The sequence below is a fragment of the Xyrauchen texanus genome, chromosome 32, assembly GCF_025860055.1.
Source record: "Xyrauchen texanus isolate HMW12.3.18 chromosome 32, RBS_HiC_50CHRs, whole genome shotgun sequence".
NCBI lineage: Eukaryota > Metazoa > Chordata > Actinopteri > Cypriniformes > Catostomidae > Xyrauchen > Xyrauchen texanus.
In genome coordinates this window covers 27,253,284-27,269,815 of record NC_068307.1, presented here as the reverse complement: position 1 = coordinate 27,269,815, position 16,532 = coordinate 27,253,284, and positions in this window count along the sequence as shown.

Here is a 16,532-nt window from a genome sequence, read left to right as displayed (position 1 = left end):
TCATCTAATAATTGGATCAGCACTGCATATGCCTCTTCATTTTTACTGTCGTCTTCCACCTCCTCATCCTCATCGACCACGGCAGAGGCTTCACCCAATATGGTGGATTTCAAACCTAGATGACGCAAATGTGCCAGGAACTTCGTTTCCCACAGTTCGTAATTCTTTTCCTCTCCGTCGAAACATAAACGATTCCATCGGTTCCCATACTCTTTTCTGGGCCCATAACCTGTTGGCGCTGCCATCTCAATTAGAGCTAGGAAACCGGTAATACATGACGAAGGATTAAAGGACTTACAACTAAGACATTATCTGGCGTTTAGCCTGCACACCTGCACAAGAGAGCAGCGGCCATTTTATTAATGATTGCACACCTGTGTATGTTACTCCACCCACATCATGATCACAGTCAATTAGAGAACATATACAATTACATAGATCAACACTCTTCAATTGCAAAATGAGAGCTGCCTAAGACAGGGGTCCACCGCCCTGGAAACATTCCCAAGAAGGGTGAACTGGGTTTAAGGAAGTGGATGGATGCTTTTAGGAAAGAAGCATCAAAAGGGAGGTCTAGAAGAAACCTGCCAGAAGTTGTGAGTTCCACTCAACCCGACTGTGTCTTAATAACCGCTTTATTAAAATATTTTATCACAGCGATAAATACCATTCTATCACTGTGTTATCAGGGGATCACACCCCTTGTAGAAGACCAATTATAGATTGATTTTGGAGGTAAAGCTTTGAGAACCGTTGCATACAAAGAAGTGCCTAAACTATTAAAGAAGTATTAAGCAAATCTGGGACTGTTTGCATGATGAAGAATTACGATTGGAAAATTATTTTTGTTTATGCTTTTATTGAACTCATGTACATTTTAATAATAACGAAGAAGGGAAAAAGAAAACATGGTGGTGACTATAATTAACATGGCCTGATTGCCAAAAGAAATGGGGTGCACAATTAACTAAAATTAATATATTTGGAATAACAACATTGTGGAAGGAATAAGATTTTGTTGTGTGTGATCATTGGTAAAATAATTTTGGATTCGAGCAACAGTAAAGCAGATGACTTTGATCGATGTGAATGGCCCAAGGCAATGGCAACTACCCTGAATGGACAGAAAGACCAACTTGGGAGGAAATTGATTCCTTCAATGAATATATAAGAAGATATGAAGAACCACGCCCTGGGTGTAAGTGCTGGCTAACCTCTCCCCAGAGGGTGACCCTCTACGATGCGCAAAGCATCTGGGTTGAAGACATCTACACTACAAGCAAGAACTCTTAAAATTAGGATGAATATTTTGTTTGATACACTCTACATAACTGTGACAACCAAAAACAAGACCAAACTAGGAGCACGCACATGCTTAAATATGTTAATTTGTGACTATAAAGTCACAGAGGAGGGAATATGTAGTATATTTTAATCAAGTTAATCAGGAGTAATCAATGAAAACATTGTTGATTTGTACCACAGTTATGTCTGATGGGCAAACATGCAGTACTGTGTGTGTAAAGGCCTGTGGACGTGATGGAATGTGTGCTCAACATATGTGTGACATTTGAAGGTATGTGCAAAAACAGGAATAGCATTACTTGGGGGGCTCTCATGACCGCTGGGAGAATTGATCTCTTCCAAAGGTGGTTCTGTTACTTCTTAATATGGTCAAGACCAGAGTCAATGAAGTTTGTGATAATAAAGTCTATTCTTCTGTAATCAAAACCCCAAAGATGTTGAGTGATTTTTCACAAAATTGGCAGAAACTCTACAACCTATTTTTCTTTGTATTTACAAAATTATTGTCCATGGTAATCATAAGTATGTCATAAACAGAACTTAAGAATTAATGATTGTTTACAAACCATACACTATCCTATCTACCCTGCTCGAACAAACAGATATGCCTGGCCCAAACACATGCTATTGGTTAAGTAACTTTTACTGTGTCAGGCTGGTCAGGACTTTCAAACAAACAGAGCAATGATTTGATAGCACCTCGGAGTTGTGCATATTACATATTAAACTAGGATAGAATAAAGTTTGTTAACATCAAAAAACGTCTAGGATACTAGTGTAACCCCCATTCCCTGATGGAGGGAATGAGAAGTTGTGTCGATTGTAGTGACACAAGGGGCTTTTTTCGGGAGCCTCGAATACCTCTGAATATGAAAAAGGCCAATGCCAAATTGGCGAAGAGAATTTGCATGTCCCGCCCCCGGACATACGGGTATAAAATGCGGGGATCGTGCATCTGTTCAGTGCACTGAGGAGCCGAGAATAAGGTTCGGCCATTACAGCAGCTTGGTACAGTGTTGTGGCAAGGGGGACACAGTGTCTCATTCCCTCTATCAGGGAACTAGCAGGTGTACATCATTACACCATTAGCTAGGTAACCCCTATCCAATCACATGTAAGCCATTGCTTTATAAGACTGCTCACAATCTATCAAATTGCTGTTTAAGTGCGCTGACACAACAATCTCATTCCATAACACTGTCTGACAAGTCCATTTCGCTATCCGACTAGCCCCATCCAGCTAGGGACATAGACTTATTCACAACTTAGGGGCAGTGGTGGCTCAGCGGTTAAGGCTCTGGGTTACTGATCAGAAGGTCGTGGGTTCAAGCCCCAACACCACTAAGACACCACTGTTGGGCCCTTGAGCAAGGCCCTTGAACCTATCTGCTCCAGGGGCGCCGTATCATGGCTGACCCTGCACTCTGACCCCAGCTTAGCTGGGATATGTGAAAAATAAATAATTTCACCATGTATATGCAGAAATGTATGTATAATGTGTGACAATTGGTCAAATTAAATTAAATTAAATTAAATTAAATTAAATTAAATTAATTAAACTCCTTACCTTATCCAGAATCTGCACTCCTGGCGCAACACATGTCTGCAAATTTCCAGATTCTATAGTATATTTTTCAATATTCTAGTATGTTTCTTATATATCAAAATACTTATATGAGTTTCCTGGCCTTTGTGTGACCCAGGAGAGAGCATATGAGGTTACTAAAAGTGTTGATGCTGCAGAGGCCACAAAGAGCACCCAGCTGTAACAAAATAATGAGACTAAGGACCTTGAAGATAGACTAAAGCCAAGTTTCTACCAGTAAAAAGATATCAAAAGGCTCTGTGAGATAATGGTGGCAAATAGTATCCATTGGTTACAAAAATAACAAAGGGGCACAGAAATGAGGTAATGCCAGATAACAAACTGTATAGAAGAGGAGGTTTTGGACTAAGACAGTCAGAACGGACAGCTGGCCGGTCTCATGTTTGTTGGTGTTCAATAAACTACAACTTTGGCATCTGGAACTCAAGACTCTGAGAGTTTTCTTACAACTTAGAGAGATTCATCGCGATATTCCACGACAATTCTCAGTAGGATCGCGCCTTCTCGGAATCATAATAGACACGTTCCAACCTCCACAGGAGACCCAGTGCACAGAACATCTCTGGAAGCCCACGTTCCCTTTCCAACGACGCCATCACTTCTTGTCAACTTCTGCCTGCATCAAACCCATGGGGATTAAACAACCAGCAAACCCAGATCTTCATCCATATCTCATTCACTTAGGAGATCTCCTTCAATCGAGCCACCACATCCTTAATTAGTATGCACGACCCGGCGTGGAAGGAGTGCGCTCCTCGCCAAGTCCATCAAAATCACGTTTTCCATCAGAAATAAGCTAATTTCTTGTCAAGTCAAGTCAAGTCAATTTTATTTGTATAGTGTCTTTCACAACACACATCGTTTCAAAGCAGCTTTACAGAATATCAGCATTAACAGACGATAAAACTGTAATGTCTATAAAGTCGATTAATCATCATTGTGTAATTTCGATAAAATACGATTTTTAATAGTGTTTAAAAATAATTAAATGATAATTGTATTAATAACCCCAGTGAGCAAGCTGTAGGCGACTGTGGCAAGGAACACAAAACTCCATAAGATGTTGATTAATGGAGGAAAAATAACCTTGGGAGAAACCAGACTCACTGTGGGGGCCAGTTCCCCTCTGGCTAACATTTTGAATGTAATGTAAATATTAATTATGTATAGTTAAAATCATGGTTTAAAATTATTAAACTAAGTGTTAAGGGTCAGTGATTAAACATCGATTGTGTTTGAACTGTAAGATTAATGACCAAAGTCTTTGAAGTCCATCTTGATTAATTGCAGAAGTTCACATAGATGCAATTGTCCTTGTTAATTGGCTGATGAAGGCTTTTGTTGGCAATAGTTAGTCTATGCATTCCATTTCAAGATCGCAGTCCATCTATAGACCGAGGTGATGCAGGTTGGAGTTGGCATCATTTCATCCTCTGAAGTCCGGCCATAATAGATTGAAGTGATGTTTGGCTGGCACCGCTGCATTTAGTCATCATCATTCTGCGACATGTAGCAGTGGAGTCCAACATGAAGCAGGAATGGTGCTGGATCCAGCCGGTTCTGGTGACCTCAGGATAGGAGTCCTGAGGTTGAGACAGGGAAACAAATAAAAAGATGTAAGCGTAGATGCCATTTAATTTATTGCAGAGTAAGCGATCATGCTCAATGTTTCTGGTTTCTGGTTCCGGCAGACCTAACTAAAGCAGCCTAATTGTGGGTTGGAGGATAAATTAGGTGTATGCCTGGCTAAATAGATGAGTCTTTAGTATAGACTTAAACTGAGAGAGTGTGTCTGCATCTCGAACAGTGTTTGGGAGACTATTCCATAGTTTAGGAGCCAAATATGAAAAGGATCTTCCTGCTTTAGTGGATTTTGATATTCTAGGAACTATTAATAGGCCAGAATTTTGCGATCTTAATGAACGTGTTGGAATATAGCGTGGTAGAAGATCACTTAAGTACTCGTGGAGCTAGACCATTCAAAGCTTTGTACATAGTTAACAGAATTTTAAAATCAATACGGAATTTAACAGGTAGCCAATGTAATGATGATAAAATGGGGCTAATATGATCATATTTCTTGGTTCTCGCCAGCACTCTGGCTGCTGCATTTTGAACCAATTGAAGTTTATTTATTGATCTTGCTGGACATCCTCCCAGTAATGCATTACAATAATCTAGTCTTGAGGTCATGAACGCATGAATTAGTTTTTCGGCATCAGCAACCGAGAGCATATGCCTTAATTTAGCAATATTTCTTAGGTGGAAGAATACTGTTCTACAAACATTTGTAATTTGATTTTCAAAGGACAGATTGGTATCAAATATAACACCTAAGTTCTTCGCTGTTGAAGATGATGTAACAGTACATCCATCTAGAGTCAAATTATATTTTAGTGGCTTATTTTTAGAGTTTTTTGGTCCAATAATTAGAACCTCTGTTTTGTCAGAATTGAGAAGGAAATTTCTGGCCATCCAATCTTTTATTTCATTAATACACTCTGCTAATTTTGAGAATTGTGAAATCTCATCAGGTTTTGAAGAAATATAAAGTTGTGTATCGTCAGCATAGCAGTGGAAACTTATTCCACGATTCCTGATAATATCTCCCAGGGGAAGCATATACATGGAGAAAAGCAGAGGCCCTAAAACTGATCCCTGTGGCACTCCATATTTTACTTTTGTTTGGTTTGACAATTCCTCATTTACATAGACAATGTGGTAGCGGTCTGCTAAATATGACCTAAACCATGCTAATGCCACTCCACAAATTCCAACATAATTCTCTAGCCTATTCAAGAGAATGTCGTGATCTATCGTGTCGAATGCAGCACTAAGATCTAAAAGCACTAGAAGAGAAATGCAGCCCCGATCAGATGATAAGAGCAAGTCATTTGTAACTCTGATAAGTGCAGTCTCTGTACTGTGATGAGGCCTAAATCCTGATTGAAATTCTACATATATACTATTTCTCTGTAGAAATGAACATATTTGGGAGGATACTACCTTTCTAGTATTTTTGACATAAACGGGAGATTTGAAATCGGTCTATAATTAGCAAGTTCTCCAGGATTAAGTTGTGGCTTCTAATTAGCGGTTTGATAATTGCCATTTTAAAGTTTCTTGGGACATGTCCTAAGCATAGCGAGGAGTTAATGATATTAAGAAGAGGTTCTGATATTACAGGAGATACCTCTTTTAAGAGCTTAGTTGGTATAGGATCTAACAAACAAGTTGTGGCTTTTGATGTTTCGATAAGTTTTGTTAGCTCTTCATGACCTATGATAGCGAAGGATTGAAGTTGCACATGAGGGAAATTATTCAACATTGTTTTCTGGGGTGCTATGACAGATGATTGCATAATTCCAATTTTATTTCTGATTATTTCAATTTTATCTGTGAAGAAATTCATGAAGTCATTACTCTTGAGCTGTGACGTAATATCTGGTTTGGTTGAGGCTTTATTCCTAACCAATTTAGCCACAGTACTGAATAAACATCTAGGATTGTTGTGGTTATTTTCTATGAGTTTACTAAAATATGCTGACCTGGCAGCTTTGAGTGCGTGTTTGTAGCTACAGACACTATCCTTCCATGCAGCCTGAAATACTTCTAAATTTGTATTTGTAAGGAACACAAGTTGAGACAGTCACAATGTCGGGGTAAAACTGCTTTATTAATCAAAGCAGGCAACAGTACAAAGGGCAAATCCAGAGAAGCGTAGTCAAGCGGAGCGTAAGGTCGAAGCCGGGAAATCAGTAAATATCAAAAGGGGCAAATCCACAGAAGAGTAGTCCAGGGGAGTGTTAGGTCGAAGCCGGGGAATCAGAGTATATCAAAGGGGCGAGACAAGCGAGAGGAAAAGACAGGGGATACTAGGGGAACACTAGAGCTGGCAAAGCGAAGGGGTAAACTAAACAAGAGTGAAGCGAAAAGGCAGCATATAAATAGGGGAAAACGAACAGTGCAGGTGAAACTAATAATCGAGTGATTGGGACGAGTGCGGGTGAAACTAATACTCTGATGATTATGAGCGAGCGCGAGAGCCAGAGGGGGCGGGTGCAGGTGAAACTAATAACAGAGAACATGCACGCTAACAAGGGGACTATGGAGTAAAATACAGGACGAAATGGGCAAAGAAGAGGTAAGGGCAAAACGGGACAAGGTGAATGTTACATAGCCTCCCCTCAAGGGATCGGATACCAGACGATCCCAACGAACAAAACCCCAGAACGGAAAACCCACAAAAACCCAAAAACAAAAAGAGGGCAGTTCAAGGGGCACAAGAACAAGAGGGCAGTCCAAGGGGCACAGAGGGTAGGCAGGAAGTCCAAGGGGCAACGAGGGGCAATGAAACAGTCCACAGGGTAAATGGGCAGTTCAAGGCAAGGTCAGGGGGAACATAGCGGACAGGTGGGTGGCCCGGGAGATCTGGGGGGCAGACATAGGGAAGAGACCGGGTCAGGGGGCCTGGAAGGCGACTGTAGGACAGGGACTGGGTCCGGGGGCCTGGAAGGTGACCACAGGACAGGGACTAGGCTAGGAGACCTGGGAGGTGGCCACGGGACAGGAACAGGGTCAGGAGGCCAGGGAAGAGGCCACAGGACAGGAAGAGGGTCAGGAGGCCAGGGAAAAGGCCACAGGACAGGAAGAGGGTCAGGAAGTCCGGGCAGACGAATGGTTACTGGGGGAGCTGGCAGAACCAGGTGCGGAAGGGTTTCCGGGGCGGAGCCGTGAAAGGCGGGGCTGTGGAGGACTTGGGAGATGGAGCCCTGGAAGGCGGAGCCGTGAGAGACTCGGCAGGCAGGGCACTGAGAGACTGAGGAGGCGGCGCCGAGGAAGGCTCGGGGGCCTCAGGAGGCGGTGCCATAGGGGGCCCAAGAGACGGGGCAGAGGGAGGTGGTGCCGCAGGAGGCTCTAGAGGCGGAGCCCTGGAAGGCTCTGGCGGCGGAGCCGATGGAGGCGGCACCGTAGGAGGCTCTAGAGGCGGGGGCCTGGAAGGCTCAGGTGGTGGAGCCAATGACGGTGGTGCCGTGGGAGGCTCTAGAGGCGGAGGCCTGGAAGGCTCTGGAGGTGGAGCCAAAGGAGGCTTTAGGGGCGAAGACCTGGAAGGCTCTGGAGGTGGAGCCAAGGGAGGTGGCACCATGGGAGGTTTCTGAGGAGAAGACCTGGCAGGCTCTGTCGTCTCTGGGGGTAGAGCCGTAGGAGGTTCGAGAGGCGGAGCCCTAGAAAGCTCTGGAGTCTCTGGGAGCAGAGCCGTAGGAGGCTCGGGAGGTGGAGCCGTAGGAGGTTTCTGAGGAGAAGACCTGGCAGGCTCTGTCGTCTCTGGGGGTAGAGCCGTAGGAGGTTCGAGAGGCGGAGCCCTAGAAAGCTCTGGAGTCTCTGGGAGCAGAGCCGTAGGAGGCTCGGGAGGTGGAGCCGTAGGAGGCTCGGGAGGTGGAGCCGTAGGAGGCTCTGGAGGGGGAGCCGTAGGAGGCTCAGGAGGCGGAGCCGTAGGAGGCTCAGGAGGCGGAGCCGTAGGAGGCTCAGGAGGCGGAGCCGTAGGAGGCTCGAGAGGCAGAGCCGTAGGAGGCTCGAGAGGCAGAGCCGTAGGAGGCTCGAGAGGCGGAGCCCTAGAAAGCTCTGGAGTCTCTGGGAGCAGAGCCGTAGGAGGCTCGGGAGGTGGAGCCATAGGAGGCTCTGGAGGGGGAGCCGTAGGAGGCTCGGGAGGCGGAGCCGTGGAAGACTCGAGTGACATGAGGAGCAGAGCCCTGGAAGGCTCGAGTGATTTGAGGGGCAGAGCCCTGGGAGGCTCGAGAGACTTGAGAGGGGGAGCCATGAAACCAGGGCTGGCAGAACCAGGTGCGGAAGGGTTTCCGGGGGCGGAGCCGTGAAAGGCGGGGCTGTGGAGGACTTGGGAGACGGAGCCCTGGAAGGCGGAGCCGTGAGAGACTCGGCAGGCAGGGCACTGAGAGACTGAGGAGGCGGCGCCGAGGAAGGCTCGGGGGCCTCAGGAGGCGGTGCCATAGGGGGCCCAAGAGATGGGGCAGAGGGAGGTGGTGCCGCAGGAGGCTCTAGAGGCGGAGACCTGGAAGGCTCTGGCGGCGGAGCCGATGGAGGCGGCACCGTAGGAGGCTCTAGAGGCGGGGGCCTGGAAGGCTCAGGTAGTGGAGCCAATGACGGTGGCGCCGTGGGAGGCTCTAGAGGCGGAGGCCTGGAAGGCTCTGGAGGTGGAGCCAAAGGAGGCTTTAGGGGTGAAGACCTGGAAGGCTCTGGAGGTGGAGCCAAGGGAGGTGGCGCCATGGGAGGTTTCTGAGGCGAAGACCTGGCAGGCTCTGTCGTCTCTGGGGGTAGAGCCGTAGGAGGCTCGGGAGGCGGAGCTCTAGAAGGCTCTGGAGTTCCTGGGAGCAGAGCCGTAGGAGGCTCGAGAGGCGGAGCCCTAGAAAGCTCTGGAGTCTCTGGGAGCAGAGCCGTAGGAGGCTCGGGAGGTGGAGCCATAGGAGGCTCTGGAGGGGGAGCCGTAGGAGGCTCGGGAGGCGGAGCCGTAGGAGGCTCGAGAGGCAGAGCCGTAGGAGGCTCGAGAGGCGGAGCCCTAGAAAGCTCTGGATTCTCTGGGAGCAGAGCCGTAGGAGGCTCGGAAGGTGGAGCCGTAGGAGGCTCTGGAGGGGGAGCCGTAGGAGGCTCGAGAGGCGGAGCCCTAGAAAGCTCTGGAGTCTCTGGGAGCAGAGCCGTAGGAGGCTCGGGAGGTGGAGCCATAGGAGGCTCTGGAGGGGGAGCCGTAGGAGGCTCGGGAGGCGGAGCCGTAGGAGGCTCGAGAGGCAGAGCCGTAGGAGGCTCGAGAGGCGGAGCCCTAGAAAGCTCTGGATTCTCTGGGAGCAGAGCCGTAGGAGGCTCGGGAGGTGGAGCCGTAGGAGGCTCTGGAGGGGGAGCCGTAGGAGGCTCGAGAGGCGGAGCCCTAGGAAGCTCTGGAGTCTCTGGGAGCAGAGCCGTAGGAGGCTCGGGAGGTGGAGCCGTAGAAGGCTCTGGAGGGGGAGCCGTAGGAGGCTCAGGAGGCGGAGCCATGGAAGGCTCGAGTGATTTGAGGGGCAGAGCCCTGGGAGGCTCGAGAGACTTGAGAGGGGGAGCCATGAAAGACTCGAGAGACGGAGCCTTGAGAGGCTCGGGAGGAGGAGGAGCCCTGGAAGACTCGAGAGACGGAGCCCTGAGAGGCTCGAGAGGAGGAGGAGCCCTGGAAGACTCGAGAGACGGAGCCCTGAGAGGCTCGAGAGGAGGAGGAGCCCTGGAAGACTCGAGAGACGGAGCCCTGAGAGGCTCGAGAGGAGGAGGAGCCCTGGAAGACTCGAGAGACGAAGCCCTGAGAGGCTTGAGAGGAGGAGGAGCCCTGAAAGACTCGAGAGACGAAGCGCTGAGAGGCTTGAGAGGGGGTAGAGCCCTGAAAGACTCGAGGGACGGAGCCCTGAGAGGCTTGAGAGGAGGAGGAGCCCTGGAAGTCTCGAGAGTCGAAGCCCTGAGAGGCTTGAGAGGAGGAGGAGCCCTGAAAGACTCGGGAGACGAAGCCCTGAGAGGCTTGAGAGGAGGAGGAGCCCTGAAAGACTCGAGAGGCTTGAGAGGTGGAGCCCTGGGAGGCTCGAGAGGAGGAGCCCTAGGAGGCTCGAGAGGCGGAGCCCTGAGAGGCTCGAGAGGCTTGAGAGGCGGAGCCCTGGGAGGCTCGAGAGGTGAGGCTCTGGGAGGCTCGAGGGGCAGATCCCTGGGAGGCTCGTGAGACTTGAGAGGCAGAGCCCTGGGAGGCTCGAGAGGAGGAGCCCTGGGAGGCTCAAGGGGTAGAGCCCTGGGAGGCTCGAGAGACTTGAGAGGCAGAGCCCTGGGAGGCTCGAGAGGAGGAGCCCTGGGAGGCTCGAGGGGTAGAGCCCTGGGAGGCTCGAGAGACTTGAGAGGCAGAGCCCTGGGAGGCTCGAGAGGAGGAGCCCTGGGAGGCTCGAGGGGTAGAGCCCTGGGAGGCTCGAGAGGAGGAGCCCTGGGAGGCTCGAGGGGTAGAGCCCTGGGAGGCTCGAGAGACTTGAGAGGCAGAGCCCTGGGAGGCTCGAGAGGAGGGGCCCTGGGAGGCTCGAGAGGCGGGGCCCTGGGAGGCCCGAGAGGCGGAGCCCTGGAGGACTCTGAGGGGCAAGCAAAGGCTGGCAGAGTCGTGGATGACTCTGAGGGCGGAGCAGAGGCCGGCAGAGCCGTGGAAGACTTTGAGGGCGGAGCAGAGGACCGGTAGAGCCGTGAAAGACTCTGAGGGCGGAGCAGAGGCCGGCAGAGCCGTGAAAGACTCAGAGGGCGGAGCAGAGGCCGGCAGAGCCGTGGAAGACTCTGAGGGAACCTCTGTGGTCTTGAGCACAAGACGAGACTGGGGAGAAGGTGCCTTCTTCCTTCTCTTTCTCCTTCGGCCAATAGGGAGAGTGGCCATGGGGACGGTCGAGGTTACAGGTGCTGGCTCCGGGACGGTCGAGGCTACAGGCGCTGGCTCGCTGACCGTGGCAGGCGTGGGTGCTGGCTCGCTGGCCGTGGCAGGCTTCGAGACCGGGGCCGTGGCAGGCTTCGAGACTGGGGCCGTGGCGTGGACCTCTGGTTCAGTGTCTGCTTCCCCCACAGTAAATGAGGAACCAGCGAACAGTAGGGCGAGGTCAATAAATTGAGCCAGGTTGAGGGAGCAGCAACCACCAGGCATGAACGATGAGGTTGGCTCATTCAGTCCACATTGAAAAATGTCTTTCAGAGCCACCTCATCAAAGTTCACCTGGTTAGCCAGGGCACAAAAGTCAACCACATAAGCCTCCAAGGGTTGACTCCCCTGACGCAAAACCAAGAGTTGGGCTGCTGGGTCCATAATGTTAAGGGCACGGTTTAAATTTCCAAAACCGCTGCCCTGCATAAAAAACCCTTGGCAAGCGTCCGAAACGCCATCAAACCTCTCCGGGGGTGGAAAGCTTACGGCGCTCGCGGATGCGTTGAGAGCATCAACGGGCTCAGGAACAGACACAGGCGGAACAGGGTGAAATGAATTGGAAATAGTACGTACCTGCTGCCCCTGGGCCGCGAGCGCTCGGTCATGCCTCCCAAACGTAGATCCTCGCGCAGAAAGTGCCGTGAAAATCCGCTCTAGTGAGCTGTGAAAATCCACCGGGGGATCCATTGTGACTGTTCTGTATGGTTGGTTATTATGTAACGAACACAAGTTGAGACAGTCACAATGTCGGGGTAAAACTGCTTTATTAATCAAAGCAGGCAACAGTACAAAGGGCAAATCCAGAGAAGCGTAGTCAAGCGGAGCGTAAGGTCGAAGCCGGGAAATCAGTAAATATCAAAAGGGGGCAAATCCACAGAAGAGTAGTCCAGGGGAGCATTAGGTCGAAGCCGGGGAATCAGAGTATATCAAAGGGGCGAGACAAGCGAGAGGAAAAGACAGGGGATTCTAGGGGAACACTAGAGCTGGCAAAGCGAAGGGGTAAACTAAACAATAACCAACAAGAGTGAAGCGAAAGGGCAGCGTATAACTAGGGGAAAACGAACAGTGCAGGTGAAACTAATAATCGAGTGATTGGGATGAGTGCGGGTGAAACTAATACTCTGATGATTGTGAGCGAGCGCGAGAGCCAGAGGGGGCGAGTGCAGGTGAAACTAATAACAGAAAACATGCACGCTAACAAGGGTCTGTGGAGTAAAATACGGGACGAAATGGGCAAAGAAGAGGTAAGGGCAAAACGGGACAAGGTGAATGTTACAGTATTTTTCCACATCCGCTCCATTTTCCGAGCTGCTCTCTTGAGAGCATGAGTGTGATCATTGTACCATGGTGCAGGGCTTATTTCTTTAATCGAAGTGGGGCGACAACATCAAGGGTGCTAGAGAAGACTGCATTTAAATTTTTTGTTATTTCATCAAGTTCTTCTGGGCTTTGGGGTTTATTGAGTATATGAGATAGATCTGGAAGAGTATTAGTGAAGCTATCTTTAGTTGTCGAAAGAATGGTTCTACCTGAACGATAGCGTGGTGTAGATTGAGTAACATTAGCTGATTGCAGCATGCAAGAGACGAGGTAATGATCCGAGATGTCATCGCTCTGTTGCAGAATTTCTATATTATCAACATCAACTCCATATGAAAGAATTAAATCTAGCGTATGATTATGTCGATGAGTTGGTCCTGTTACATTTTGTCTGACTCCAAGAGAGTTGAGAATATCGATAAATGCTAATCCCAATGTATCATTTTCATTATCTATGTGAATGTTGAAGTCACCAACAATTAAGGCTCTATCTACAGTAACTACAAGATCTGATAAAAAATTTGCAAATTCACTAAGGAAATCTGAATAAGGCCCGGGTGATCTATACACTGTAGCAAGGGTAAAGGACGACAGAGATTTTGTATTTATATTTGTATTTGACGGTGTCACCTTAAGCATTATTAGTTCAAAAGACTTACATTTATATCCTGTCCTCTGAGTAACACCAAAAACTTCACTGTAAATTGTAGCAACACCTCCTCCTCGACCCTTCAGACGAGGCTCATGTTTATAACAATAACCTGGGGGAGTAGATTCATTGTCATATCCATTCAATGCATTCATATCTAGTCATGGGTCTAGGCCTTCTGTTGCCATGCTGTCTGTTCATCATAAGTTGCTATGCTGTCTGTTCATCATAACGCATCCGCATCAATTAGACGGTGGGCCGAGGGCCCGTATCTGCTTTACTTTTTGAAATGGATGATCCCCATGGAGGGAGAACCTGAATTTGTAAAGTTGGGACGGTTGTTTTATTCTCAATGATATGAAAAGTGTTGCCACTCCCATTTATTGCACATTTTCCCCCGAAATCATAATGCATGACCGTAAATATGCAGGCAAACGCAGTTGCCTATTATATCTGTCGAGCCAATAGCGTGGCAAGATACTGACATAGGATTATTATTAACCAATCAGATGTAGCTTATTTAGAACAGCTGTTACACGGATGATTCAGCTGTCAGACACGAGCAGCATCTGCGGCGGCAGCACAGTGACTATCGCCAAGGACATTGTTTTTGTGATTGTAAGTATTCATTTAATTAGAATATGATATCTATAAAAAATGTTTGTTTTGTACACTGTGTTGTTCAAACGTATGTAAGCGTCTCGTTAGTGTTTTAAGTAGGGTAGTTTCAGCTGGATAACTAGCAGTAGCTAGCATGTCTAACATTAGGTCACAGCTCTGAACCAAAACTACGACATTACTATTAGATTAATGCATCCTTCATTTGAATTCTAAAATCTAAACCAAGCTAATCTCATATATATATATATATATATATATATATATATATATATATATATATATATATATATATATATATATATGCCTATATATTCATTTTAATTCCAAAATCGAGTGAATGTGCCTTATAAGCTGCAATGTTCACTCCCTCTGTTTCTTCCAGTTTTTTTGAATAGCAAATTCAGCTTTGACAGTCGAAGCACTTCGCGGTGTTTTAAAAGCCTCTCCTCAATGACTGTTTTGCAGAAGTGCTTGTATCCATTTTCATATATGTTTGTTTCTGTTCTCTCATTTTTTTGTGTGGTCAGGTACCAGGTATAATCTCGATAGCAGGTGAAGTGATACCGTGCTTCACTAGCCACCAAGTCCCTGTCTTGGATATGGAGAAGGAGAGACTCATCCCTTCTCCCTTCAGCGGCGAGAAGCAATTTCCCAGCATGGAGTGTTTCACACTGTGTTAGTTTTTCTTTTACCCTTTTCCTGCTGTGTGTCTGAACCTTGTACTTCTCATGTTTGCAAATAATGCATTGTACTGGAAGCAGGTGTGGGGCCTGCTTGGACGTGTAGAGATCACGGGCATTAGACCTCAGACCATTAGCCCGTGTTTTGGAGTTGCCTCACCATCCTCTGCCTCTACCACTAAAAAAAGTGCAAAACAATAGATTGAGGTTCTGCACCCTTCCCCACATCACTGATTAAAGAAAAATGGTTTGTAACTTTCAGCAGGGGAAAACTCATGCTCCATATATTGGTTTCACCTGTTCCCTTAACATGGTTAATAAACCAGTTTCACAGTGTTCTGGTGTCTGGCCTTGTTGATGTTAATAATGCCATAATTGGAAGGGTACATTTTTGCAGGATGTTTTTATTATATTACTGTTAATACACTGTATATAACTATATTATTTGTACTATTATACTGTTACTGCTACTACACTGCACATAACTGTATGTGTTTGTTCATACTGCATATCCATTTCTATTATGATCTATAATGCACATTTATGTAATTTATATTACTGTAAAACATACTACATTCTTAAATGTATACTACTGTCTACACTGTACCGAATGTCTTAAACTGCACCACCTATCTATACAATATAATACTGCACTGTATGTCTTTTACTGCACCTCCTGTCTATACAATATAATACCAACCTTCATTTGCAGTTTCTTCAACTAATACTGCCTTCTCTCTTCTCCTTTGTGCTCATTCTATCTTCGTGATATTTGTGAAATGGCTGTAGCACTCCCTGTGGTAGCCAATGTTAGCTGTTTGACTAACTGGTTTGTAGGTTCCTGGCTTTGTAACTTGTATGCCTGTACTGCTTCTTCTGCTATAAGACTTTCTCTGCATTCAAGGTCTTTCCACAGAAACACCGATTTAATAAATTTCTCCCAACTTATGTCTGTGAAGGGAATGGTGGGTCCTTTTCCCTCACATATATGCATGCAGCACTTCATGTTTTTGCCATTTCTTCCACAGTAAAAATGTGCGGGGAAAAGAGTATTGTCTGGCTCGTTTTTATCATAGACATAATAAATACATAGACGCCCAATTACCCGCTGGAGCGTACGTCAAAGGTGCCGCCACGTTGCAGAGGGCAACTTTCCCATAACTTTCATACCGGGAATTGAGAAAAATGTGTTTCGTGTGCTGCTTGGGGCTGTACAAATCGCCACACAATTGAAAACAGGTCTCGAGGAATTACCTTTCACAAGCAAGACTGAACATTTGTTTCTGGTTGTATTTGGCCATTATATAATTAGTAAATAATTAAAAATACTACTGTTATTGTGTCACAAAATGTAGTTTTAATAGTTTTTCAGTCGACAATGTAGTTGTCTAAAGCTCAAATCTATGGTTTATTCATAAAGATAGAGCCTATTTAAAATTTTGATCTGACGTTTTGGAGTGAGAGATCCAGGCTCAGCTCATGTACCCCACCTGGAACAGCCTTACCTCGGCTAGTGCTTCTGACGTTTGCCGCTGGCTCTGATGTCTAGTGGTTAAACATGAGATATAATTCGTCTTGTGTATATCTAACGGGCAATCTTTGGTCTCATTAATCTATAATTTGTTCCTTGGCAAATCGTTTTGGCAGAGGGCAAAGTGAAGTTTCATAACTTTATATTTAGGCTATTTTAACGTTGTATCCTGCTGTAGATGTCTATGGTTTTTATGATGTTGTGTTTCCAAGCAATACCATGGATCAAATGTGTGAAATCAGAACGGTATATTTATTAAAGATTACAATGAAATGACAGGACATCGTATGACAAAAGATGGTTACATAAAATAAAAACAGTGAAAATGCATAACGTTACCTCTACATTCACATTTT